This window comes from Narcine bancroftii, chromosome 1 (genome assembly GCF_036971445.1).
Source record: "Narcine bancroftii isolate sNarBan1 chromosome 1, sNarBan1.hap1, whole genome shotgun sequence".
Lineage (NCBI taxonomy): Eukaryota > Metazoa > Chordata > Chondrichthyes > Torpediniformes > Narcinidae > Narcine > Narcine bancroftii.
Window position 1 is genome coordinate 464384467 of NC_091469.1, and position 26380 is coordinate 464410846.

The 26380-nt window shown below is 43.8% G+C and overlaps 1 long non-coding RNA gene across 3 annotated transcripts in view; it reads left to right on the forward strand.

Moving 5' to 3' along the window:
• The first annotated feature begins 14800 nt into the window (after window positions 1-14800).
• Window positions 14801-26380, forward strand: part of LOC138753773 (uncharacterized) — an 83396-nt gene continuing 71816 nt past the window's right edge. For all 3 annotated transcript variants that reach the window (XR_011351425.1, XR_011351429.1, XR_011351427.1), the window contains exon 1: window positions 14801-15065. This is a non-coding gene — a long non-coding RNA (uncharacterized lncRNA). The remainder of the gene's footprint in view (window positions 15066-26380) is intronic.

Consider the following 26380-nt stretch of genomic DNA (forward strand, 5'->3'; position numbering starts at 1 on the left):
TCCTTCCAAGTGAAGCAATACCTCACTTGCGAATCTGCAGGGGTCATCTACTGCATCCGTTGCTTCCTTTGTGGTCTCATCTACATCGGAGTGGCATAACACAGACCAGGATATCATTTTATTTAGCACCCAGCTCTATCCGCCACAATAGATGGGATCTCCCAGCCGCCAGCTACTTCAATTCACTACCTCATTCCCTTGCTGACATATCTGGCAACAAAGGAGCTGATTGTGGACTTTAGGAGAGGAAAACCAGTGACCCTTGGGGGAAACAGAGGTGGAGAGGGTGAGTAAATCCTTATTTCGGACCCAACATTTGAATGCAATCATGATGAAAACATGTCAATGCCTCTCCTTCCCCAGGAGTATGCAGATGTTTGGCATGACTTAAAGAAAACTTGTCAAACTTCTGCAGATATGTAGTGCAAAGTGTGCTGACCGGCTGCATCATGGTGACATCAGTATATCAGAGCAGAAGGTAGTGGACACAAGCAAATCTCTCACGACCATTGAGAAAATCTGCCATCGGAGAGCAGCAGTAATCACCAGGGATCCACCTTACCTAGGACATGCCCTGTTCTTGCTGCTTCCACCACAAAAGATGCATAGGTGCTATGAGACATATACCACCATGTTAAGGAACAGTGGCTCCCCCTCCACCATCAGACTGCGAAACATCAAAATCAATCAGAGTGAAACATGAACGTCTGCAGATGATGCGATTAGAGTCAAAACATAGAAATGCTGGAGGAGCTCAGCCAGTCTCACAGTGTCCTTAGGAGTTAAAGATATATTACCAACATTTTGGTCCTGAGCCCTATTCTCAAGGAATGAGTGATAAAAGACAGGCATCTGAATTAAAGGCTGGGGAAAAGAAAGGGGGAAGAATGGGAGGGGGAGGAGTCAATACTAAGAAAAGGTGTTAATTGGACATGATAAGAGGAAAGGTGAAAATTGATTTTGGTTTTCTGAAAGGAATCAGAGTGAAAAGGGAAGAGAGAGAGAGAGAGAGAGAGAGAGAGAGAGAGAGAGAGAGAGAGAGAGAGAGAGATATTGGGGAAAGGCAACAGGGAAGATGATGGGGGCTAGTGAGGAAGTTTCACTGTAAACTGGAGAAGTCAGTGTTAATGCCACCAGGTCTTCTCAGCCCTTACAACCTCCACTACTCGCACATCTACACTGGCCCCATCTGCCCTAGGGTCTCTCTCTTTTTCACAATCTCCTTTCCTCTCGATTCCCACCCCCATCCCTTCATTCTCCTATCAGAGAGCTACCCTTGGCTCTCTCCCCCATCACGTCAGCATTTTTCAATTCTTCCCTCCCACCTCTATCCACCTATTTCCTCTGACTTGTCGTCTGTGCTCTCCCCTGTCCCATCCTTCCTCCTCTCCTCTCCTTCCCCCTCCCCCCACCATTTTATTCAGGCACCTGCCTGCTTTTGCTTGTACCTGTCGAAGGTCCCAGGCCTAAAATGTTGGATGCCTTTACTTCCTCTGGATGTTGCGTGACTTGCTGAGTTCCTCCAGCATGTTTGTTTATTGCATTCAACCCCAGCATCTGCAGACTTACTTGTTTAACCAGATTCAAGGACAGTTTCTTTACTGCCAATATCAGACACTGGAATGAACCCCAAAACAGTAAACCTACATTGTCTTTGCTCCATAACAATGACCTCTCTCTGTAACCCTGTTCTTCTGTACTGTATCATCCTACTTGCACCTCTGGTGTGATGCCTCACTGGACTGTTCACAAAACAAACTTTATCACTGCATCTCAGTAGATGTTACAAGAAATCTGAACTTGAACCTCTGCTCTCCTGCCTGCCTCTCCACTCCATTCATCTGCCCACCCAGTGCCGTATTATCCCGTGGCTTTTCCCTATCCCACCCCAACCTTTCTGTGCTTGACCATTCCCACCTTAGTCTCAACAATGAGTTCTGACACAAACTCTCTCTCCCTACATGTTCTCTGACCCGTTGAGCCACTCTAGCTTCTTGTCACCTGCTAAAGATGACAGCAACTGCAGATTTGTGTGTTTCTAAGCTTCATATATGCGGCATGGGTATAACACAAGAGTATTATTGATTTAAGGAATATAACATAGATATCGGTGGACTGGAAATACATTACTATGAATGATGGGCTCTTGCTGAGTAAAGTCATGGTGGTGATATATATGGTGATATATGTCCTGTTTACTTGCAGAAGCATATTGCACAAAGGAAGTCTATTTGGCCCATTCACATGATTCAAAATATAGTAGCAGAAGTAGGCCAATAGGCCCATCCAGTCTGCTCCACCATTCAATCTATCCTCCCACTCAGCCCCACTCCCCAGCCTTCTCCCCTTAACCCTTAATACCCTGACTAATCAGTTACTTGTCAATCTCTGCCTTAAATACACTCAATGACCTTGCTTCCACAGCTGCCTGTGAGAACAAGTTTCACAGTCTCATGACCCTCTGGCTAAAGAATTTTTTCCGCATCTCCGAAGTTGTGCCCTCTTGACCTAGACTCCCCTATCACGGGGAAAAAAAGCCTTGCCACATCTGCTCAAGATCTTTCAACTTTTGAAATGTCTCCATCAGGTCCCCCTCGTCCTTCTGTACTCCAACGAGTATAGAACAAGTGCCGAAATATGTTCCTTATATGCTAACCCTTTCATTCCTATTATCACTCTAGTAAATATCCAGTGAATCCTCTCCAATGTCTTTTCTCAAGTAAAATGCTCAAAATTGTAGTCAGTACTCCAAGTGAGGTCTTATCAGTACCCTGAAGAGTCTCAACATTACATCCCTACTCTTATATACTATTCCTCAAGATTCCAGTCACTTTTTTCATCACTGACTCAACTTGAAAGTTAACTTTTATACTGCTCGAGGACGTCCAAGTCCATTTGTACCACTGAATATTGAATTTTCTCTCCTTCTAAGTTATAGTCTGCCAGACTATTTCTTCTACCAAAGTGTATGACCATGGACTTTCCAACATTTTATTTCATCTGGCACCTCTACCTATTCTCCTAATCTATACAAGTTTCTCTGCAGGCTTTCCTTATCCTGAGTGCCACCCAGCCTGCCACCTATTTTGGTATTGTTACAAGCCCAAAGGACCCCAAAACACAGCAACAATAGATATTTACCACGACAAATGGTTACTTTAAAAAAGTTGCTTTTAATTATCTTTAAATATGAAAATAGAATCAAACTTTAACTTATCTCTATTGACTTACTTAACCTAACTTAACCCCCTTCTAATTCTAAGAACATGTGTGTGTGTACGTTCAGAAAAATTCTTTGCTTCACAGTCCAATCTCAGTTTTCATTCCTCCAAATTCACTGGTTGCAGGCAATTCTTAAACTGTGCACAGAATTTAACATTTATAAAATTCACCAGGCTTTGGTGCTTGAAAGATAAATGCCTACCATTCAGGAAGGTTCTTGTCGGTTTTCAGAGAGAGATTTGTTGTTCCTTTTTAATCAGCCACTTCAGTGTCTTGCTGATTAAACTTTCTCCCTCAGGGATCTCCAGATGATAACCCCTTTCTTTCAGGTTGCCACAAAGTTCTTTTCTGTTTCACTTATTCCAAGTGAAACATTAGACAGCCAGTCCTTTCCTCTAGCATGAATCACAAGAGCTTTGACCAGGCTGTTTTCCAAAATGGGGTTTTCCAAAAGCTTGCCAGCTTGTCCTGTTCCAGTCCCAGCTACTGTCTGCTGGCTGTAAAACTGTACAAATGATCTGTGTGTGTGTGTGTGTGTGTGTGTGTGTGTGTGTGTGTGTGTGTGTGTGTGTGTGTGTGTGTGTGTGTGTGTGTGTGTGTGTGTGTGTGTGTGTGTGTGTGTGTGTGTGTGTGTCTCTCTCTCTCTGTGACACAGAGAGAGCAAAGCCTGTTTGATTCTCTCCGCTTGCAAAACCACTTCCAGACAGCAGTGGCTCCAGCATGCTCTTTCATCCATTGTCTTTTGCAAACAACAATCAATTAGTGAAATCTCTTGAGCACTCTTCAAAGGCTCATGCAAAAGCTCTGGAGCCAATACATCTACCATGGGGCAGAGCTCCAGTATTTTAAATAACATCTGTTTTAAAGTGTTTGTATGTGACCTACTCTAACAAACCTGCCCCAATTTATCTCCCAAAAACAAAAATATATCAGTATCATCTTCAAATTTAGCCACAAAGCTACCTATTCCATAATCCAAATCATTTATATACAATGTAAAAAAATAAGAAGCTAGAACACCACTGGTAACTGGTAGTCAACCAGAAGAGGATCCTTTTATTCCTATCCTCTGTTTCTTAACAATCAGCCAATGCTCTACCCATGCTGGCATCTTTCCTGTAATTCCATGGGTTCTCATTTTGTTAAGCAGCTTGATGAATGGCACCTTCTTGAAGGCCTTTTGGAAGTCCATTATACCAAGCCTGGCTCTTGCAAAGAGCAATACAACTGGATACATTTCTTAGTCATCCTTCATAGTTCTGCAAAGTCTTCAAATGCAATAATTGTCATTTAGAATTGTGGAAGGGGTGGTTGTAGCAGGGTAAATTTTGTCATTTAAGAGAAGGTTGAACAAGTGGATGGATGTGAGGGGATCAGAGAGTTATGGACAGGGAGCAGGTAGGTGGGACTAGTGGAGTTCACTTGAATTGGTGCAAACTAGAGGGGCCGCGATAGCCTGTTTCTATTCTGTAATTGTTATATGGTTATATGGTCATGGAACTTGGTACAGGCAATAAATGAAATTTTTGATCACTTACCATAGTTACCATTAACAAGATGAATGCGGTAAACCTGTATGGTTCATTGTACCATATTCCCAATTACCTATCACAAAAGCCATTGCACAATGAGCATGTGACGTGCATTCGGTAATGATGTCACTGATACTTCATATCTAATGACTGAAGACAGTTGAAAGAATATTTTAAGTCAAGTGAAGACAAGTTTATCATCATCAGATTGTACAAGTACAACCCAATGAAACAGGTCCTTGGTGCAAAACACGCAGACATACAACCAGACATAACACACCTACAGACAAACAGAACATATGCAGGACAAGTAGTCATCTCTAAAAATAAATAAATATTGTTTCCTGAATAAGAGGGTCTCGATGGTTAGTGTGAGCAGTTCTTTTGGATTGTTTAGCATTGTCGCTGGCTGAGGGAAGAAGCTGTTCCTCAGCCTGGTGGTGCTGGCTCCGATACTACCAAATTTCTTTCCCGATGGGAGCAGCTGAAAGACATTTATCCAGGGTGGAAGGAGTCCTCAATATTTTGCGTGCTCTCTTCAGACAACAATCCTAGTAGATCATTTCATGGAATAATTGGTATGAAAAATACACCGCTGAATAACAGATTGATTCGAAACATTATCAAACACACCTTGATAATCCCTTTCATCTGTTTGATTAACTGTTAATCACACATTTTACCTGGTCTATAAGGTTTTATCTTTATTTCACTTATTTTCCAACTGTAAGCACCACAGTACAAGGTCAGATTATTTGTCTGTTGTTCGTGTGCGAGATCCAAAGTCTGGGTCTTTTGTTCCCTGACCTTCTGTCAAGAAGAGACAGACTCACTGCTTTTCCTCTTTCAAACCACCCCCACCGTTTTTGAACCTCTTTATCAATTCCGAAGCTTTCCTGTTCTCAGGACAATGACTCTACTTTCTATTGTACATCTGCACCATTAATTATGTGATCCCTTGACCCCTGAAGCATGCACAATTCCATACAATAAGTGCTCTCAGTATATTTTCTAATTTTGCAGAGTGGAAGGACATGGTCCCATGCAGGCAAAAATGTCAGTGTGGACATGGGAATCACCAAGTTCGCTGACGATATAACAGTAGATTGCCAGTACAACCAGAGGAGGTTGAGCGAGAACGTGGACAGGACAAAGGAGATGATTCTGGACTTCAGGCAGATGAAGGTCAACGACTCTCCATGGCACATTAATGGTTCTGTTGTGGAGAGAGTGGAGAGCACAATGTTCCTTGGTGTGCATGTAAAGGACAACTTATCCTGGACTCATCACACCTCCTCAGTAGTCGGGAAGTTGCAGCAGAGCCTGCATTTCCTGAGTAGAATCAGAATCAGAATTTATTGTCATGTAAAAGTCACGAAATTCAGTGTTTTGTGGCAACGTCATAGTGTAAACATTCACATTATGACCCATCTTACAACAATAATATAAAAAATAAAAATAATAGTGACTGAAAAATAAGGCAGTGTCAGCTTCATTGATCATTCAGGAATCTGATGGCAGTGGGGAAGAAGTTATTTCTTTGCCACTGAGTGCTTGTCTTTAGGCTCCTGTGCCTCCTTCCCGATGGTAGCAGAGTGAGGAGGGCATGGGCTGGGTGTTGGTGGTATTTGAGGATAGAGGCTGCTTTCCTAAGACACCGTCTCATGTAGATATCTGGTTCCTGTGATGTCGCAGGCCAATTTAACAGCCCTCTGGAGTTTTTCTTGTCCTGAGAATTGGCGCCTCCATACCAGACAATGATGCAACCTGCCAGAATGTTCTCTGCAGTACACCTGAGGACACCTGACACTAAGTACAAATGAGAGTCTTCTGTCTGGTTGCATCATTGTGTGGAATGGATCTGCAAAGCATCAAACCGGAAGTCAATGAAGAGGATTTTCAAAAAGGCCAAGAAGTTTACTGGGGTCTCCCTTTGCTCCATTGATGACATTTACAGGAAGCATTGCTCAAAGAATTATAGAGGACCCTTTCCATCCAGAATGTGGTACCATCAAAAAAGGAGGTACAGGGGCATCAAAATCAGGACTGCCAGGCTGGGGAATAGCTTCTGCCCACAGACTGGGAGATTCATGAACAGTTGGAGAGTAAATATTTATAGTTACACTGGAAAGTTTGCAGACACTGTGATTACAAAAATGCTGGAGAAACCCAACAGGTCATGCAGCATCTATAAGAAGTAAAGGATAACCAAACTTTTTGGCCTGAGCCCTTCATCAAGATATGAACAAAAAGCAGACAGGCGCCTGAATCGAGATGTGGGAACCGGATAGAGGGAGGAAGGAGCAAGGGGGTGAGGGCTAAAAGAGAAGAGGTCAGAGGGGGATATAGGTGGGAGGGTAGAAGAGAAAAATGCTGAGAAGTAATAGGGAAGGGGGTGACTCGCTAAATGGAGAAGGAAGGGAAAAGGATGGTGATTCAGAGGAGAGGGATAGGGAAACAGACTTACTGGAAACTGGAGGTCAATGTTAAAGTAGAGTGTAAATTATTTTTGAAACGTTTTTATTATTTAGGTGAGGAATTTATCAATTACACTTTCACAACTCTAGTCACTTTGTTAACCTGCAAAATTAATTGGGCTCACATTTGTCCTTATTGGTGATCTTAATAACATCATACCACTAATTAGTATCTTTAGACTTGTCAGTAAAAGTTAAGTTCTGTGTAGGCAAAAATTGAGAATTTGGATCTCATTTCTCTGCAGCCATTAACAAGAAAAAAATGGAGTAAACCTGTTGGATGTATGATTAATTCATTGTGTCATATTCCCAATTAGCTTTCACAAAGAACATGTGAAGTACATTCAGTAATGATATCACCGCCAATGAATTAAGACAGTCCAGAGACGATTTCATGGAATATTTCACAGTGAAATAATTGGAATGAAAAATACTCCGCTGTAAAACACAGATCATCATCCGACACATTTTGTTAATCCTGTGGCAGCTCACCCACGTGGCAAATGAACCGGCTCCAGCAGTTGCAGGTGAGTCCACAGCCAGCAGCATTCACAGGGACTCTCAGTGTGGGGCAAAGCCTCGGCCTGGAAGCCGACATCACTTCCACCCCACAGGGTCGCTGGGACAAGCCTCTTAAGCATGTGAATCTGAATTAGTAAATCGGTTGAACTGAAACTCTGCTCAACTCAACCTATTTTTATTTTGTTGCTTCCAGTGGCTTGAAAGGCACATTGGTGACCCCGAAGGTCCAATGGCATTTGGACATGATACGGGTGACTCGATTGACATGGACAACGTGAACGGCTCGGCTCTTCAGAATGCAGTCTCACTTAAACTCCCAGCTTTCTGGACCACTCAGCCCCTCATCTGGTGTCAACAAGCAGAGGCCCAGTTCCAGGTCAGGAATATTGTCTCCGATTAGTCCTGATACTACTACATGGTGGAAGTTCTCGGACAGGAAACAGCAGGCCGAATAATCAACATTCTGCAGCAGCCCCCAGAGGCTGACAGGTATGAAGCCCTCGAGGTTGCTACGTATGGACAGCCTGGGCAACCGCACACTGTCAGCCCTGATGAATTACATGCTGGCACTAGGAGACTCTTTGAACAGATCTACACTTTGAACAGATCATTTTGGAGGACATCCGGCTCCTACTAACAAATGAGGACCTCTCTGACCCGCAAAAGGTGGCTGCTCACACAGATGTTCTGAGGTGCACCAAACAAAATGGTGGAGCCAGCATCAGGATTAGTGCTGCCCAGCCATGCCACATCCCAGCAGAAAAGCCTGTAATGCTCACACCAAGAGAAGACACTATTTCTGAGTCTAAGTCTTTTTACCATCAAAGGTGGGGATCCAGGGCCCACCAATGCTGACTGCCACGCTTGTTCCAGGTTTAAGAAAGGGCCAGCCGTCACTGATGGGTACAGTGGCTGGCCACTGTGATAAACTCCTTGATGTCTGGAATAGACACTCCGTGCGCAGATTTCTGACAGAGTTCTGGTAGACAGAAATCAGTGTCCTTCCCCCCCCTCGAGCCACAATACCCAAACCAGAAGAGCCAGACCAGAGCTCACGGCAACCAACAGGAGCATCATCCACACCTATGGCATGAGGACTATCCCCTTGCAATTCGATTCCAGCCACTTCACATGGACATTTATGCTGACCATGGTATCAGAACCATTGCTGGGTGCAGACTTCTTCAACATGCACTGTTTGCTTATGGATCAGAAGGAATGACGGCCAGTCAATGAAAAGACATTCCAGATCTTCTTCCTCAGTGAGGCCAAATTGCCAGCTCTACACCTGGATTCCGTCACGTCTTCAGACAAGGAGTTCGCCAGGGTGTTGGCAGCTTTCCATCCATCATCACACCGCAGTTTACCACAGCATCCCCCAAACATGGCGGAATGCACCACATTCCCACACGGGGATACCCCCTGCATGCCCGGGCCTGCGGGCAACCACCAGACAGGCTCCGACTCGCAAGAGAGGAGTTTAACTAAATAAAGGAGATGGGGATCGTGCGGCGGTTGGACAGCCTATGGGCTCCCCGCTCCATATAATGCCCAAGTCTGCGGCAGAATGGAGTCCGTGTGGTGACTACAGGAGGCTTACAACCACTTCAGACAGACATCCAGCCCACATATCCAGGAATTCAACGCCAACCTGCACGGAGCCTGTCATTCAAAGAATGACCTGGTGAGAGGAAATCATCAAGACCCTGTTCACCTGTCCTTCCTGTTCAAATTCCTTTGGACACACATGTCAAACTCTGGCCCGCTGGCCAAATTTGGCCCACAATATAATTATATTTGGCCCGCAAGATCATATTAAATATATATTAGAGTTGGCCCGCTGGCCGGCGCGCCAGTATAGCGCATGCACACTGAAGGTGAAAATAAAGACGCCGGAGGTGTGGAGGGATCTTAGAGTCCCGAATCCCGTGGATCGGAGCGCCGCACTCAGCCCGCCCGGCTCCCGGACATACAGACGCGGCTGGAGTTGGGGATCATCCTCGCTGGGTCTGCGCTTCAGCGGCGACGCCGGACCGAACATCTCGTTGGTGATGCCTTCCCCCTCGCTCCGTGCGCGGCAGACCCTGCCTCCCGCTCCTTTTGTTGGAGACGAGCCCAGCGCCGTGTGATCGCAGTTTAATCCCTCTCCAACCATGGGAGGGGGGTGGGAGCAACGCGCTCTTCTCAGCCAATTCCTCCACCACCCCGGATGCCGGCGTTTCAACGGAGGGTTCGGGTGCCTTCGTCAGGTGACCGACCTGTTGGTCCAAGACAAGGGGAGAGCGTATAAACTCCACACAGACAGCACCTGAACTCGGGTGAACGTGGAGCTGCGACCCCACATTCCACATCAGGACTGTGTGTAAGATTGGGAGCAGTGAGACGGAAGCTTATTTTGTTCCTGTGATTTAAGCCTTTCTTGGGGTGGGGTGGGGGCCTTCTCTGACCACTTGCCTAACAATTAACCTAATCAGATGTGGAGTTACCACAATACAACAGTTCTCAACCTTTTTCTTTCCACTCGTGTCCCTGTGCCATTGGTGTTCTGTGATTAGTAAGGGATTGCTTAAGGAGGTCTGTGGGTGGGAAGAAAAAGTTTGAAGACCACTGCTTTAATAATCCCTCATTGACTCGTCATGTGCACGGTTTCAGACGCTAAAGGAAATGGGCCAATGACAATGAAAGAGTTTATCCAAAACTATTATTAAACATTTATTTTAATAAGAAAAAGTTTAATATTACATATGTTGAAAGAAGAGAAAACATGCAGATGTTGTTGAAAATTTTCAATAAATATTTAGTTCGGCCCTCGACTTAGTCCAAGTTTTTAATTTTGGCCCTCCGTGAATTTGAGTTTGACACTCCTACCTTAGGATGACGTTCAGCCTTAAAAAATTCAACACAGACCTTCCAGCACCTCATGGACACAGTAGGGCAAGACCAGGACTCTTAAGCACGTGATTTTGAATAAGTAAATGAAATGAACTAAAACTCCGTTCGACTAGGCACGTTTCTTTCACTTGCAGTGGCTTGACACCACAAATATTTTAATCTGTTTGATGAACTGCTAATCACGTTTTGCCTGATCTGTAAGGTTTTATTCTTTACTTCACTTATTTTCCAAATATACCCACCATAGGGCAAGATCAGATTATTTGTCTGTTGTTGGGATCAAACGATGGTCACTTTCTGATTTGAATCGCCGCATATTTTGCGAGTGAGACACGAAGGAGACTCCAGATCCTGGGCTCTGAAGCCAAACACAGTCTGCTGGAGGAAGTCAACGGGTCAAGTAGCACCAGTAGGAGAAAAAAAATGATCGATACTTTAAGCCAACACCTTCATGAGGACTGAGGAAAATTACTACAGAAGCAGTGTAAAAAGGACAGTGTGGGTGGGTAAAATCAGAGGGCCCACATGGGACTTGGGAACCTTACAGAGCTGAAATATGATGGCCAGAGGTAGAGGAATGGCTGGTGCCAGACAAAGGGAGGGAGAGGCAGGTAAAATAAAAGGTCGGGAGGAGGACAGTGATTGTTCAAGCCAAGAGTCGTGCAATTCTAACCCTAAATGGATGGCATAATACGTTTTAAGTCAAAATAGTTTGCTGGTATGGGCGCAAGTATGCGCTCATATCAATAGCTGCACACACAAACACACATGCAACTGCACAAATGAACGTGGATAATTGTATGAACAAGCACACACAATTGCACACTTGCAAAACCATTCATGCATGCACATACACTCCTGTCCACTTTAAATTATCATTACACATTGAACTACCATAGGTACATGTATCCACTGTGCCTAGTCCCTTCTCCAGCTTTCTCGACTTTTGTCTTGCCACTGGATCCAAAAGAGAATACAAATCATGTGTTAGTCTCAATACCATCATGTAATGGTGTCATTACGTGCGTTATAGTCGATAGCATGTAAAAGTTGACCTCCCCCCCATCCCCCACTAGTTTTAGCCCCAAAATCTGGTATTTCCCACCTGGTGCCTGCCCATACAAGCTCCCGACACCCCGACCGACGACTTTTGCCACCCAAGCCCCGGCCGGCCGCCCGCCCTACAGAGCACACGATGCCCTGACCGGGGACACAAGCCTAGGCCCTGGCCACTCACCCAACCATCCGAGCTCCCGATGCCCCAAATGATGCAGGTATTCACCGTGGCTAAATGTAGCATGTGTGTAATACTCAATCCTCTAAATTTTACCCTCAATAAAGGTCCATAAAATTCGACTATTATACACGAATATACAGTATTTTAAATTTATTTTTCTTGGCCTTCTCTTTCACTTTGATTTCCCCCAATCAAAATGATAAATGCAGTTGAACAGTAGCTGGAAACAATGCCATTAAAATTTGAGAAAAAAATGACATTTTGAAGATATGAAGACAATGGATTCTGAAATACGGAACAGCTGGTTATCTTACATTTGAATACACTCTGAATTTTTTTTTCTCCCCTTTCTGCTATTTTTCTTTTCATCTCAACTCCATTATATGCATTAAAGTGTTTCTTAATTTCTCATTCTGGCCTGCACATAGACATGTAAAATTAAACATAATTTCGAAACAGAAAAGGTTATCCAAATGTTCAAAACCCCACTAAGTGAGTCGGCAGCTTGAATTCTTACTATTTTATGAACTGGAATGGTCATTTTGAAATATTTATTCTTCCAACTGAGAAACAAAATAGCCATTGTGCTAGCAATGTGTTTCAATAGGGCATTCCAGTGAAGGGATAAAGAACAACTGCTACATCCTCAGCACTGGACCAAAGGATGTGTCGAAAAGGCATCTCATAACAGGCAAATGCTGCTGTGCAATTGAAAACTGGCTCATAAAACGGAACAATTTTGCACGCATTTCTGAGGAGTTCAGTATCTGTCAGGAAATTCAACCCCTGGCTTCTTGACGAGCTTTTTATCTGCTTTAGCCGTGAATTTCTGAGGCAAACCATCCCATATAATATCAACAATAGTCTCATAGAGCCACTGAGTACAGGAACAGGTCCTTCAGCTCACTGAGTTCTATGGTCATAAAGCCATACAGCATAGAAAAAGGCCACGTCTTCTGCTTCATGTTTGGTCTGTGGTCATGGGACAAGAGGGTAAACCTATTAGTGAGGCAGGTGTGGGGGGGGGGGGGCTGGTGCAAGAGGTAGTGTTGGAGGAGCCTCAGCCCTTTGATCACATCTAACAGGTTAGAGATTCTTATTCCCTGACTGGGCAAGAGATGAAGGAGGCTGCTGGAGGGATGAGTGACTTTACTTGGTAATCTGATCCAGGAAAGGGGAAGAGAGGTGCGTCGGTAATTGGGAACTGTACAGAGAAGGGAATAGACGCTATTCTCCGTTGCGAGGGTCAAGAGGCCTGAAGGCGGAGGTGCCTGCCAAATCAAGTCAAATCAAGTTTATTTCCATTTGATTACACAACGACAACCCGATGAAACAGTGGACCGGAACAAAACATGCAGACATGCAACCAGACATAACACACATACAGACAAACAATGCATATGCAGGACAAGTATTCATATATACAAATAAATAAATAAATATTGTTTGTAGTGGCTACTACAGTAGAGCTACTAAAGTAATACAGACACACACGCCAAATTAGTCAACTCAAGACTGACTTTATTCAGGTTTTACAATGTTTTTTTATACCCAACATGTCCAAGGCTCCATGGGACAAGGTGGGACATTGCTATTGGAATGCTTTTGATCCACGGGATCAAATTGATCCTTGCCAGTGTCCTGTGCCTTCTGGCAGGATATTCAGCAAGACAACGCGCCGTTCTCCTACACGCAGTACTGCTCTGTTAGGTGAGTATTCACCTGTTTGTTTATTTGTTCCGTGGCCCGCAGAACCATGCCAGCGAAGGTTCGCGACACGACGCTGCGCACTCACTTGGCAATGCTACACGACCACTACAATTTCATAATATGAGATCCTCAGATGGTTATTGTAAGCAGTTCCTTTGGTCCTTCTGAATTCTCACTGTCCGTGGAAAGAAGCTGTTTTTCAGTAAGTTGGCACTGCTCTGATACTCATCTATCTCTTTCCTTATGAGAGTAGCTGAAAGATACTGTGTGCGAGATAGTCAGGGTCCTTAATGATTTCGTGCACCTTCTTTAGACAATGATTCCATTTGATTATATCAATGGGGTGGTGGGTGGGGGGAGACCCCATTGATCTTCTCTGCCACTCCTATGTCCTTGTGGATTGACCTCCACTCCAATTCTCTGCAGCAATCATACCACAATGTGATGCAGCCGGCCAGGACATTCTTGATAGAGCTCATGGTAGAAGGTGGACATGATGGTGGCCAATAGCCTTACCCACTTCAGTTTTCTCAAATGCCAAGGTTCAAGATGTTTCACCTGACTTCTGGATGAATTTAGAAGGAAGGGGAAATATCCAGTTATCTCAGTCCATGTAGGTGCCAACGATACAGTTAGAACGAGGAAAGAGGTTCTGCAGAAAGAATTTGTGCAACTGATGACTAAATTAAAATGGTCAACCAAAAAGATAATAATAACTGGATTGCTACCTGAGGCAAATGCAAATTGTCGAAGATTTGAGGGAGTTAAACCTCAATTAGGAACTAAGGTTAGGGACTTAACGATTGTGTGAAAGAAGTGAGTTTGAAATTAGGGGACACTGGAACTAGTATTGGGGAAGGAGGGACCAGTTCTGATCGATGGAGTCAACCTGAACCATGTTGAGAGCAAAGACCTGGAGAATCACATAACTAGGGCTATGAATCAGGCTTTAAATTAAACAGTAAGTTCATTGTTTCAGAACCTTGCCAGGACAACTTACAAATTTTTCATTGTGCCTGTCAATGGCAAGATGCTGTGTGAACAGGAGATAATTGTCTAAATTCAAAGTTCCAAGTTCAGAGTTCCCTTAATTATTACATAATATTAAGTAAAAATATAATGATCATTATTTACTTCAACTTTTGTCTGCCCTATGGCAAACAAAGGGTTACCATGAGCATTTCCTGGTTCCCCTAACAACAAGAGAAAGAGAAGCAAAACAGAGTCCCTTCAGAGGCACTGAAGTATCCGTGGATTGGCCTCTAGTGCTTCCACAGCCTCTGCAGCCACACAGACTCCTGTTCCAATCAGGTCCAATCCTCCAACACAATCAGGAAGCCTTCAGCGCCTGAGGCCGTTCGCCAGCCCTTATTTCCCTCATCACCCTGCCAGAAACCATTTGAGAAATAGCCTTATAGTAATTCATTTTCGATGAGCGGCCGGTGATGCAAGAAGACCGCACAGCTAACCCCTGTAAGTCATCTACTGTATATACTTCACAAGAAGGCTCACTAATTAATTCAGTATAATTTTCCTTGCTTCTGTGGAATGATAATAGTTGCTGGATGTATGGTTTCATAGGCAACAATGTGACAGTGGATAATGACTGGTTATCTTCACCACAAGGATCTAGTTTGATGCTCTTCTCTTCTGACATGTGCTTTCATTGACTTTTTTTAGTACAGGTGCTCCACTACTTACGATGGTCTGACTTACAATTTTCTGATGGTCGTTATCACTCTATTTCAGCGTCAGAGCCGAATGAATTAGCGTGTTGGGGGGGTGGCTCATAAATTCTCTGAAGGTGGGAGTGCTTTTTCCATCATCCACCCCTCCAATGTAGATTCCAAGAGTGCTGCCTTTATGGTGTCAAGCATCATTAGCCATTAGTGACACTTGACGCGCATTAGTGACACCAGAGGATGTGGTGGGGGGGGGGGTGGATCTGATGGCATCGAAGGCTGCAACCATATGGGGTGGGCACAGCACCTCGCTTGGGGTGGGGGGGGGGCAATGTCCACGGAGGCTCCCCTTGGCTCCAACCTTGCTATATTTTATGACTAATTTATTTTCAGAGTGTGATAAAAGGTATTTAACTTTTAATTATAAACAAGGTTTTATTTTAGATAAATGTGCCCAGCTGTAGGCTACGATAAGTGTTCTGATGATGTCTAAGGAAGGCTAGGCTAGGCTATGATGTTTGATGGGTGAGGTACTGTACCTTTATTGACTTACGATTTTTCCACTTACAATAGGTTTATCAGAAAGTAACCCCATTGTAAGTCGAGGAGCACCTGTATTAATGGAATATGCATTGGGAAACAGAAAAGCAAGAAGGTTTGTCCTTCTTTTCACGTGTAACCATTTTACTTCGTTTTTTTTTCAAAATATCCCATTGAGAGCAACCAACTCAATTACAACAGTAACTGAACCTCGGACTATCTTCCTCTGTACATAGACAATAATATTGGAAATGAGACGCAGAAATCCAGCATCGGACTTTGATGATCTCAAAGCATATATTCAAATATCACTGCAGCACCTGGCATATTTAAATTCGGTCATGATATACTTCGTGTGTTTTATTTTACAAAAAAATTGGTACCCATACCTGTAGTTAGAATCCTATGGGGAAATAAATCTGCCTTTTTTAAAATCCTGTATAAGCAATATATGACTTCAGTTTTACATCAGTGTGGCTGAATTTCATAGAGCATAGAACATTACAGTACAGTGCAGATCCTTCAGCCTGCGGTGTTCTGCTGACCTTTGTAAACCTACTCCACAACAATCTAAATTTCCCCTACCTCACACCCAGAACCGACAAGTTTTCTTGCAGCCATTGTTCAACGAAAACTGTATAGTTATCACCCTGAGATGTATTAGATGGAGCTTTCATTAACATTTAATGTCCTCATTGTCCTAAGCCCTGCTTTAATGAGCGCACACCTCTGCACTGAAACTCTCTGTGCTTGAAAGGGTTTGTTTTTGCCCTCTTGCTTTGGATTGGTTCAGCAATAATTAATTGCCAACTCATTTTGTGTGCAAGAAAGGAACATGATTCATAATTTCTATTTTCACAAGCCATTCTTTGTGCATAACTACTGTTAAAAATTATGCTGCAATAAAAACAACGAAGGTCATTGCTTGGATTGAATGCTGGAACTCTGTGTGAAATGGCAATCCACACATCAGCAAATATTGATAATGAATATGGAATTAATATTGGTAAATAGGATGATAGATAGCTTGCATTTGTATCTTGATTTGAGAATATTTCCACTGAGTGAGCATAATGGGGCACTGTAGCAGAATTCTCACTGCAGTTTAAATCTTCCCACCATGATTGAATACTCAATATTTATCTTTAATTTATTTTAGGAGTTATAGATTCTGGGGTGTTTTTGTCACATTTAAAAAGCTCATGCTTCACAAATGGACAGAGAAGTTCACAGACGACAGACTTTGATGAATATGTGTTGCTCACAAATCTACGACAGCCCTCAGCAGGGTCGTCATTATCTACTTGCTTACTGCTCACTCAGCTATATATATATGGAGTTTGCCATTTGACCTGAGTGGGCTCTGACTTGATATGGTTTGTGAGGTGAGACCATTACCCCATTTCCAATGTGTGCTAAGAACACGAGGGTCTAATTTATTGCCTTCCAGGGAATTGGTTTCAGTGGCCTGAGAAGCAGTCGTTTACCTGATCCGGCCCATTTGCTCCACACCTAATAAATGGCAGAGCCAAGTTCAGGGTGATGTGGTGATTAATTACATCAAATACCTTCCAACAGCAGCATTATTTGTGTTAGAGGCCTCTGCAAGAATTAACACAAAGCAGCTATTTGAAAAAGCAGCTTTGATGCTTCAAAAGATCCTTTGAGTTTTCTGACACCACCTTCCACAGAAAGACTTTTTTTCATTCTTTCTATGTTTAAAGATTCTCTGTATTGGTATTGTGACTGCAAAATCTCCTATTGTAGCAATAAATCTGTTAGACAGCGGCAGCTACCAACTAAGGGTTCACATCTTTGTTGGTAATTTATAATGAAATAATTATTCTCCTGCATCAGGATTCAATCTTGTGCGTTTGTCAAATTATTGTGTCTGCAAATTTATCATCAAAGCCCATAATTTCTTGGCAGTGACTAACATAATTATATATTTTGGAGTTTTAGGTGTACAGCAGAGGAGAATTCGCTCCGCCCCCCCCCGCCCCCCCCCCCCCACTGGCACCCATGCCCCTTCTCCATTCATTTTCCTTTCCCTTTATAACACTGACATTCTGTCTACCTTTAATAGTTCAGTGACTGCTCTGTTCAATAATCTGTTCATTGTTGCCGATCTCCCTGGCACACAGAAGCAAGTCACGAAGTTGATGATGTTAACTTGTAGCACTGACTCGGTCTTGCATTGTTTCTGATGTCTGGGGCCCTTCAGCGCCCAGGAGCAGGAGTCATTCGACACAGGTATGCGCCGCCAAACTGGCCGTTATGCGTTGTGGATGTTGTGTGAACGTCATATACTTAGCAAAACTATATGGGATACTGAACTTACGATTTAATTCTTTTTTCATTTTTATGTCAATGCTTTTTTTTTAGCCTATATCACACACACTTTAACAAAGAGGATCGGGATCATCCACATCACTGTTCTCAACTTCCTCATAGTGTTTCACTGGAAGAGTTTCAGGTGGAATAACCTGTTGCTGACACGTCGCCTGAAGGACCTGGCTGAGGCTCTTCCTGGGGAGATGTTGACTTCTTCACTGTTATTTGCTCAGTTTGGTTTTTTTTCTTTTCTTCATACATTTCTTTATCTGGAGCAAACACTGCGTGAGTATTCCTCTCTATCAGCGAGAAGCGTTCAGTGTTTGGGTCCATCTCTTCAGCAAGCTGCTAAGGTCTGCAATGAATTTGGCTAACCCCTTAGCAGTGAATCTCTTCTGAACCTGTTCTTCCTCTCCTTCTGCAGTTTCCTTTCTCCCTTGCCTCTTTTTCAGGTCTGCTATGTCCGGTTCTCACATTCACCATTTGGGATTTCTGGCTGAACTCCATTATAAACCTATCAGACCACAGATGATATATGTATATGCTGTCGGATATTGTCCAACTGGACGTTAAGCAGCACACACCTGCACACAAAAGTGCTGGAGAAACTAACATCACTGGCATCCATCAAGCTCCTCTCTCTGTTTCACTATCCATCTGTCTCCTTTCCTCCAGTTCCACACCCTCTTCCCTCTCCATTCAGCAAGCTATCCCCTCACCCTATTACTTCCCATCTCTCTTCTGCCCTCCCACCCAATATCCACCTATGATTTCTTGCCTGTTAACCTCTGCTCTTCCCCCACCTTTTTATCATGGTGCCTGTCTGATTTTTGCTCATACTTGACAAAGGGCTTAAAACCAAAATGATGGTTATACGTCTTTGCTATAAAGAATGATACATGGACCTGTTGAGTTTCTCCAACTTTTTTGTGCATTGAACTGCAATCAATGTCTGCACACTTCCTTGTTTACCACCATAGGACCAGGAGTCGATGTTCAGGTCTGCCGAGCTTGCTCCACAATTCATTAAGACCATGGCTGATCTGGCCGTGAACTCAAAGGCACTTCCCCCTTGTTTCCTATAACCCTTAATTCCCTTATTCCTCAAAACCCTTTTTTCTTTTGTGTTTGTTTTGCATATTTATGGTTTTACAGTTGTTTTTTTAATCGAACATCGAACGTTGTAGAACAGTATAGCACAGGAACAGAGCCAGCAGCCCTCAATGGCTATGTGGAGAATGATGCTAACATTAAACTAATTCTTGTGAGTATCCCTGAGGTCACTTCCTTACTTTTATGGATCCCCCCTTCAAAGTATCCTGTCTGGATGCATCCCAGCCTGGTAATAGCTGCTGCTCTGCTCTAGACCACAAGAGATGCCAGAGAGTGGTAAACACAGCTCAGGTCATCATGCAAACCAACCTCCTATCCACTGACTCCATGCACATCTACCATTGTCTCAGGAAACCAGCTAAAATATTGAAGGACTCAATAGATAAATAAAAACCAGGTTCTATCCAACTGGATGATATTAACATAAATTTCTCTGGTTTCTGCTAGACTACTCTTCATTCTCCTTCTCTCCCCAACCCTCTGTCTCCTTCCTTCAGCTCTATACGTCTTCCCTCTCCATACACAGAGCCACCCAGCACTGCCCCCCATGCTTTTTGCTGGTGTGCCCTCCCTCCCTTGTTTACCTGTTATTTCTTGTGTTCCTCCCCCCTGCCCATCTCACTCACCGCTTTATTCAGGCATCTGCCTACATTTTGCTCATACTTTGATGAAGGACTCAGGTTCAGAACATCATATATCTTTATCTTTGCTCTATAAAGTAAACTGTTTGATCTGCTAAAATTCTCCAGCATTGTTTTTACTTCAATCAGGTGGCACAACATTGTTAGTTCCAGCGATCAATGGGGGAAATTGAATCCCACTCTCCGTAAGGAATTTGCACTTTCTCCCCGTTTCTGTGTGGCTCTCCTCTGGGTGCCCCAGTTTCCTCCCACTGTTCAAAAAACAGACCAGGGTTTTTTGGTCAGTTGGGGGTAATTGTGCGGCATGAGGACATGGGCCGAAAGAGCCTGTTACCATGCTACAAGTTTAAATTTTACATTTAAAAAAAATTATTTAACTCATTGTATCTGCAGACTTTCATGTTATACTCCATATTGAAAGAATCATCCCACCCAGTCACAATCTGCTCTCCACTTTTCCATTGGGCAGAAGATAAATGTACTTGAAAACACCCAACACCAGGACCAGATTAAAGGACAGTTTCTTTCCTAATGTTATCAGACTCTCGAATAGATCTCTCACTGGCAAATGATGATACCCGTGCACTGTAATTTACAACTTTGCTCCATTCCCAGCGTTATGTTACTATACTTTCTCCATACCCTGCACTATTTCTCTATTGTTACACATTTATTTATTTCTTATTATTGTCCTACCTGCTGAATGAAGTGGATTGCCTCGGCAGCAAGCAAAATGAAGCTTCTTACTGTATTTTCAGTCCACGTGACAAAAATAAACAACACACTTTAGTTAAATCTCTGCCGCCTGCATATTATTTAGAGGGATGTTGGCTGAATGCAGGCAAATGAAACTCTTTTGGTCAGCATGGACAAGTTGGGCCAAAGGGCTTGTTTCTGTGCTGCAAAGCTCGGTGACTCTATGATCCATACTCCTCTATTCCTTGCATAATTTTGTATTAACAAATTTGTTTGGTTTACTTCAATTTTAATTGTTTTAAAGTTTCTCTGTATAATGGACATGTTTTAATAGCTTTATCAGCTCACTTAATTCACTGCTCTCTCTCAGACCCGCCCCATCCTCAGCAGCTGCAAAACCTCTTGTGCCAAGGACACCCAGGTGAAACAAGAGTGTGTGGCGATGAGGAACAGTGGATTCTTGACAGTAAACCCCACCCAATCACAATCTATCCAATGGTTTCAGGCAGCTCTGCCTCAATTTGGTTTCTGCTGGTTGTTGCCTCACAATTCCGGTGCTCAGAGTACAATCTTGACCTTTGATACTACCTGCATGGAAGTTGTCCTTTTCAATGTATGGGCTTCCTCCTACACACATGTGGTGCTACCACTCTCTCTCTCTCGCTCTCTCTCTCTCTCTCTCTCTCTCTCTCTCTCTCTCTTTCTCTATGTATATATATATAGAGGTATGCAGGCGCTCTATGGGCTGGCCCACCGCCTTGACCCTACCAGATATTCCCATAAAGGCTATTATGCCCAAACTCCTCCCTCAGTACCTGCCTTGGAACCGAGCCAGCAACATGCAAGCTGTGCTGATGTGTTAAGGTGACTAAAGCCTATTAATCATGATTCTCCGTCTGACTGTGGTTGATTGGTAGTACAATACCAAAGATGTGCAGATTAATAGGTTAATTGACCACACTAAATTGACACACCACAGCATGTCAGTCAGTGGTAGAATCTGAATGGGGAAGTGATGAGTTTTTGGGCAAAGCAGGTTACAGGTGGATTAAACTGCTCTATGGACCAAGATAATGAGTTTGTTGTCGTATATATTGTACAATTTACAAACGCCCTAAAATTCTTACTGGTTGAATCTGAGCAGGACCTTTGTAAAATAAAAACAACTGAAACTCAACTATAAAGAGATAATACATTTCAAAAAAGTACATCAACAATAATTTTTTGCAATTATCCAAGTGCAAAAAAAAAATTCACTCAGCAGGTCACACAGAAGGTAAAGGGTAACCAACGTTTCAGGCCTGGGCCAAACCACTGCTGCTTGTAGGGACATCTTAAATAATTTCAACAATGAATCTTTGGCTTGGCTTCGCGGACAAAGATTTATGGAGGGGGTAAAAAGTCCACGTCAGCTGCAGGCTCGTTTGTGGCTGACAAGTCCGATGCGGGACAGGCAGACACGATTGCAGCGGTTGCAAGGGAAAATTGGTTGGTTGGGGTTGGGTGTTGGGTTTTTCCTCCTTTGCCTTTTGTTCGTGAGGTGGGCTCTGCGGTCTTCTTCAAAGGAGGTTGCTGCCCGCCAAACTGTGAGGCGCCAAGATGCACGGTTTGAGGCGTTATCAGCCCACTGGCGGTGGTCAATGTGGCAGGCACCAAGAGATTTCTTTAGGCAGTCCTTGTACCTTTTCTTTGGTGCACCTCTGTCACGGTGGCCAGTGGAGAGCTCGCCATATAACAGGATCTTGGGAAGGCGATGGTCCTCCATTCTGGAGACGTGACCCATCCAGCGCAGCTGGATCTTCAGCAGCGTGGACTCGATGCTGTCGACCTCTGCCATCTCGAGTACTTCGACGTTAGGGGTGTAAGCGCTCCAATGGATGTTGAGGATGGAGCGGAGACAACGCTGGTGGAAGCGTTCTAGGAGCCGTAGGTGGTGCCGGTAGATGACCCATGATTCGGAGCCGAACAGGAGTGTGGGTATGACAACGGCTCTGTATACGCTTATCTTTGTGAGGTTTTTCAGTTGGTTGTTTTTCCAGACTCTTTTGTGTAGTCTTCCAAAGGCGCTATTTGCCTTGGCGAGTCTGTTGTCTATCTCATTGTCGATCCTTGCATCTGATGAAATGGTGCAGCCGAGATAGGTAAACTGGTTGACCGTTTTGAGTTTTGTGTGCCCGATGGAGATGTGGGGGGGCTGGTAGTCATGGTGGGGAGCTGGCTGATGGAGGACCTCAGTTTTCTTCAGGCTGACTTCCAGGCCAAACATTTTGGCAGTTTCCGCAAAGCAGGACGTCAAGCGCTGAAGAGCTGGCTCTGAATGGGCAACTAAAGCGGCATCATCTGCAAAGAGTAGCTCACGGACAAGTTTCTCTTGTGTCTTGGTGTGAGCTTGCAGGCGCCTCAGATTGAAGAGACTGCCATCCGTGCGGTACCGGATGTAAACAGCGTCTTCATTGTTGGGGTCTTTCATGGCTTGGTTCAGCATCATGCTGAAGAAGATTGAAAAGAGGGTTGGTGCGAGAACACAGCCTTGCTTCACGCCATTGTTAATGGAGAAGGGTTCAGAGAGCTCATTGCTGTATCTGACCCGACCTTGTTGGTTTTCGTGCAGTTGGATAATCATGTTGAGGAACTTTGGGGGACATCCGATGCGCTCTAGTATTTGCCAAAGCCCTTTCCTGCTCACGGTGTCGAAGGCTTTGGTGAGGTCAACAAAGGTGATGTAGAGTCCTTTGTTTTGTTCTCTGCACTTTTCTTGGAGCTGTAATGTATAAACGTAATGTATAAATATAATATTTTTAACTATCCATTGTTACAGAGTATATAGATATGCTTTTGGGAGAAAAAATTGGGAAAGGTTTTTTAGTGCAGGTCACATACAAACACTTAAAAACAGATCTTATTTGAAATACCGTAGCTCTGCCCCATGCTAGACATATCATCTCCACAGCTTTTGCAAGAGCTTTGAAGAGTACAACAGCAGCTGGGACTGAAACAGGGCATGCTGGCAAACTTGTGGAAAGCTTCATTTGGAAAATGGCCTGGTCAAAGTCCTTGTGGTTCATGCAAGAGGAGAGGACCAGCTGTCTAATGTTTCACTTGGAATAAGTGAAACAAAAAGGAACTCTCTGGTGACCTGAAAGACAGAGGTTATCATCTGGAGAACCCTGAAGGGGGAAAGTTTTGTCAGCAAGGCATTGAAGTGACTGATGGAAGTACATCAGTATGGCTGTCCTGGAACAACAAATCTCTCTCTCTCTCTGAAAACTGACAGAACCTTCCTGAGTGGTAGCCATTTACCTTTCAAGCACCAAAGCCTGGTGAACTTTATAAATGTTAAATTCTGTGCACAGTATTAGAATTGCCTGCAACCCGTGAACTTGGAGGAATGAGAAGTGAGATTGGACTGTGAATCAAAGAACTTTTCTGAACTTACTCACATATTACATACACATGCGCTTAGAATTAGAAGGAGGTTAAGTTAGGTTAGTTAAGCCAATAGCGATATTTTAAAGTGTGATTATACTTTCATGTTTAAAGATAATTAGAAGAAACTTTTGTTTAAGTAACTATTTGTCTTGGAGAATATCTATTGCAGCTGGGTTTTGGGCTCATCTGGGCTCATAATACCATCAATATCATAGAATAAAAAATTTCAGCAGGGCCCTCCCAGTCCAGATCTTCCAAAATGTCTGCCTTCTTCTACAAACATGGCTGACCCTCCAACAACACAGCCCTCACCTGCATCTTCTCCATTTCCCACTCATCTGCCCTGGCCCCCTCTGCCCACAGATGCAACAAACGTAGAATCCCACTAATCCTCATCTCCATAACCAACACATTATCTTCCAGAATTTCCGGCACTTACAACAGAATCCTACTACCAGACATCTTCCCCCTTCTTCCCTTCTCTGCCTTCTGTAGGGACTGCTCCTCCATGACTCCCTTGAGCACTCATCCCTCCCCATCAATCGCCCCACCCCACCCCCAGCACCTTCCTTTGTGTCCGCAGGAGGCACCACAATGCACCCACACTTCCAGGGCCTCAAACAGGCCTTTCAAGTGAAGCAAAACTTCACTTGTGTAACCGCAGGTCTAATTTACTGCATCCGGTGCTTCCTTTGTGGCCTTGTCCACATTGGAGTGACTGGGCGCAGATTGGGAGATCACTTCATTGAGCACCTTCGCTCTATCCGCAGCAGAGGCAGAGCCAACCACTCCGGCTCTGTGCCACACTCCCAATCTGTCCATGGCCTTGTGTACTATCCCACCATGACCACCCGCAAATGGGAGGAACAACAGCTGATTTTCTATATGGGTACTCGCCAGCTAGATGCCATTAACATTGACTTCTCCAGTTCCTGCTAACTTGCTCCCCTCTTTCCCTCTTCCTCCCTTCCCTACAATCAGCCATCCCTCCTTCCCCTTGTCACTGATGTCCCTTCCCTCCTTTCTCCACCTATCACCTCCTGCCTTTGCGACCATCGCTCCGCCCCCCCACTACTTTTTTGTTTGGTCGCCAACATTTTTCTATACCATGATGAAGGGCTCAAGCCCAAAACATCAGTTATGCATTTTTATCTTTGCTATAATATAAAATAGCTGCTGTACTGCTACTGCCCAAATGTTGCTGGGAGTTTTAAAGATCTATTCCAAACAGGTCATGAAAATATATTGTAAAATGCTACCACGTTAATTGCAGCATTAATAACCCTCTCATTTCACATTATCCCATCATGAGATCCCTCAGATAATGCTTTCAAATAGATCATCACATGAGCCTGTCTTCAATCTTCTCCAAATATCCCTCAAATACCAGGAGCACTGCATGAGGAAGTGGCTTAATTTTAATTAGGACTGTAATAGGCAGCATTAAATGAATTACTGTGCACACATATTAAAAAATGTATGGTCCTATTGATCTGATAACATTCAGAATAAGACTCTTGCAGTCTATTAATCCCTGGATCAGATGTATTCACAATTAAAAATGCACCAATAGTAAAATTTGAATATATCAAAGTTATGAATCTCACACTTTTAGACTACGAATCATATCTCTACTAATTCCAAGTGGAATTTTTCTGTGAAATTCAAGACAACTTTATTTATCGTTCATATCATTCTCGCATGGTAGGATGAGATAGCGTTTCTCCAGGACCACAGAGCATATTTACATAGATATAAATTAGGAAAGCAGTGAACACATTAAAATATTAAGGTATTAAGACATATACACTGAAAGTCCACAGTACATGAAGCACATCTGTACCAGGAGTTCATGAGCCTGACGGTTTGGGGGATAAAGCTGATTCCCATTCTGGATGCAAGGGCCCAAGTGGCAGTAGGGAGGACAGTTTACATGGGGTGTGTGGAGTCTTTCACAATGTTCATTGCATCTAGTGTGGTAAATGTCTTTCATGCTAAGTTCCCCAATGATCTTTTCCGCTGACTTCACTATCCTCTGCAGAATATTGCGGTCCAAGGTGATACAGTTTCCAAACCAGGTGGTGATGCCGTTGCACAGGATGCTCTCAGTTCATCCTCTGTAAAATGTAGTGAGGATGGAGGGTGGGAGATGAACTTTCCTCAGACTTTGCCGGAGGTAGAGGCACTGCTGGGCTTTCTTAGCTACGGAGCTGGTTTTAAGGGAACAGGTGTGATTCTCCGCCAGGTGCATTCTGAGTAACTTGATACTCTTGACTACCTCAACAGTAGAGCCAGAGGAGGATTCACATGATGGAGTAGCGGACAGTAGGAGAATACTAGCCCTCTCCAGAAA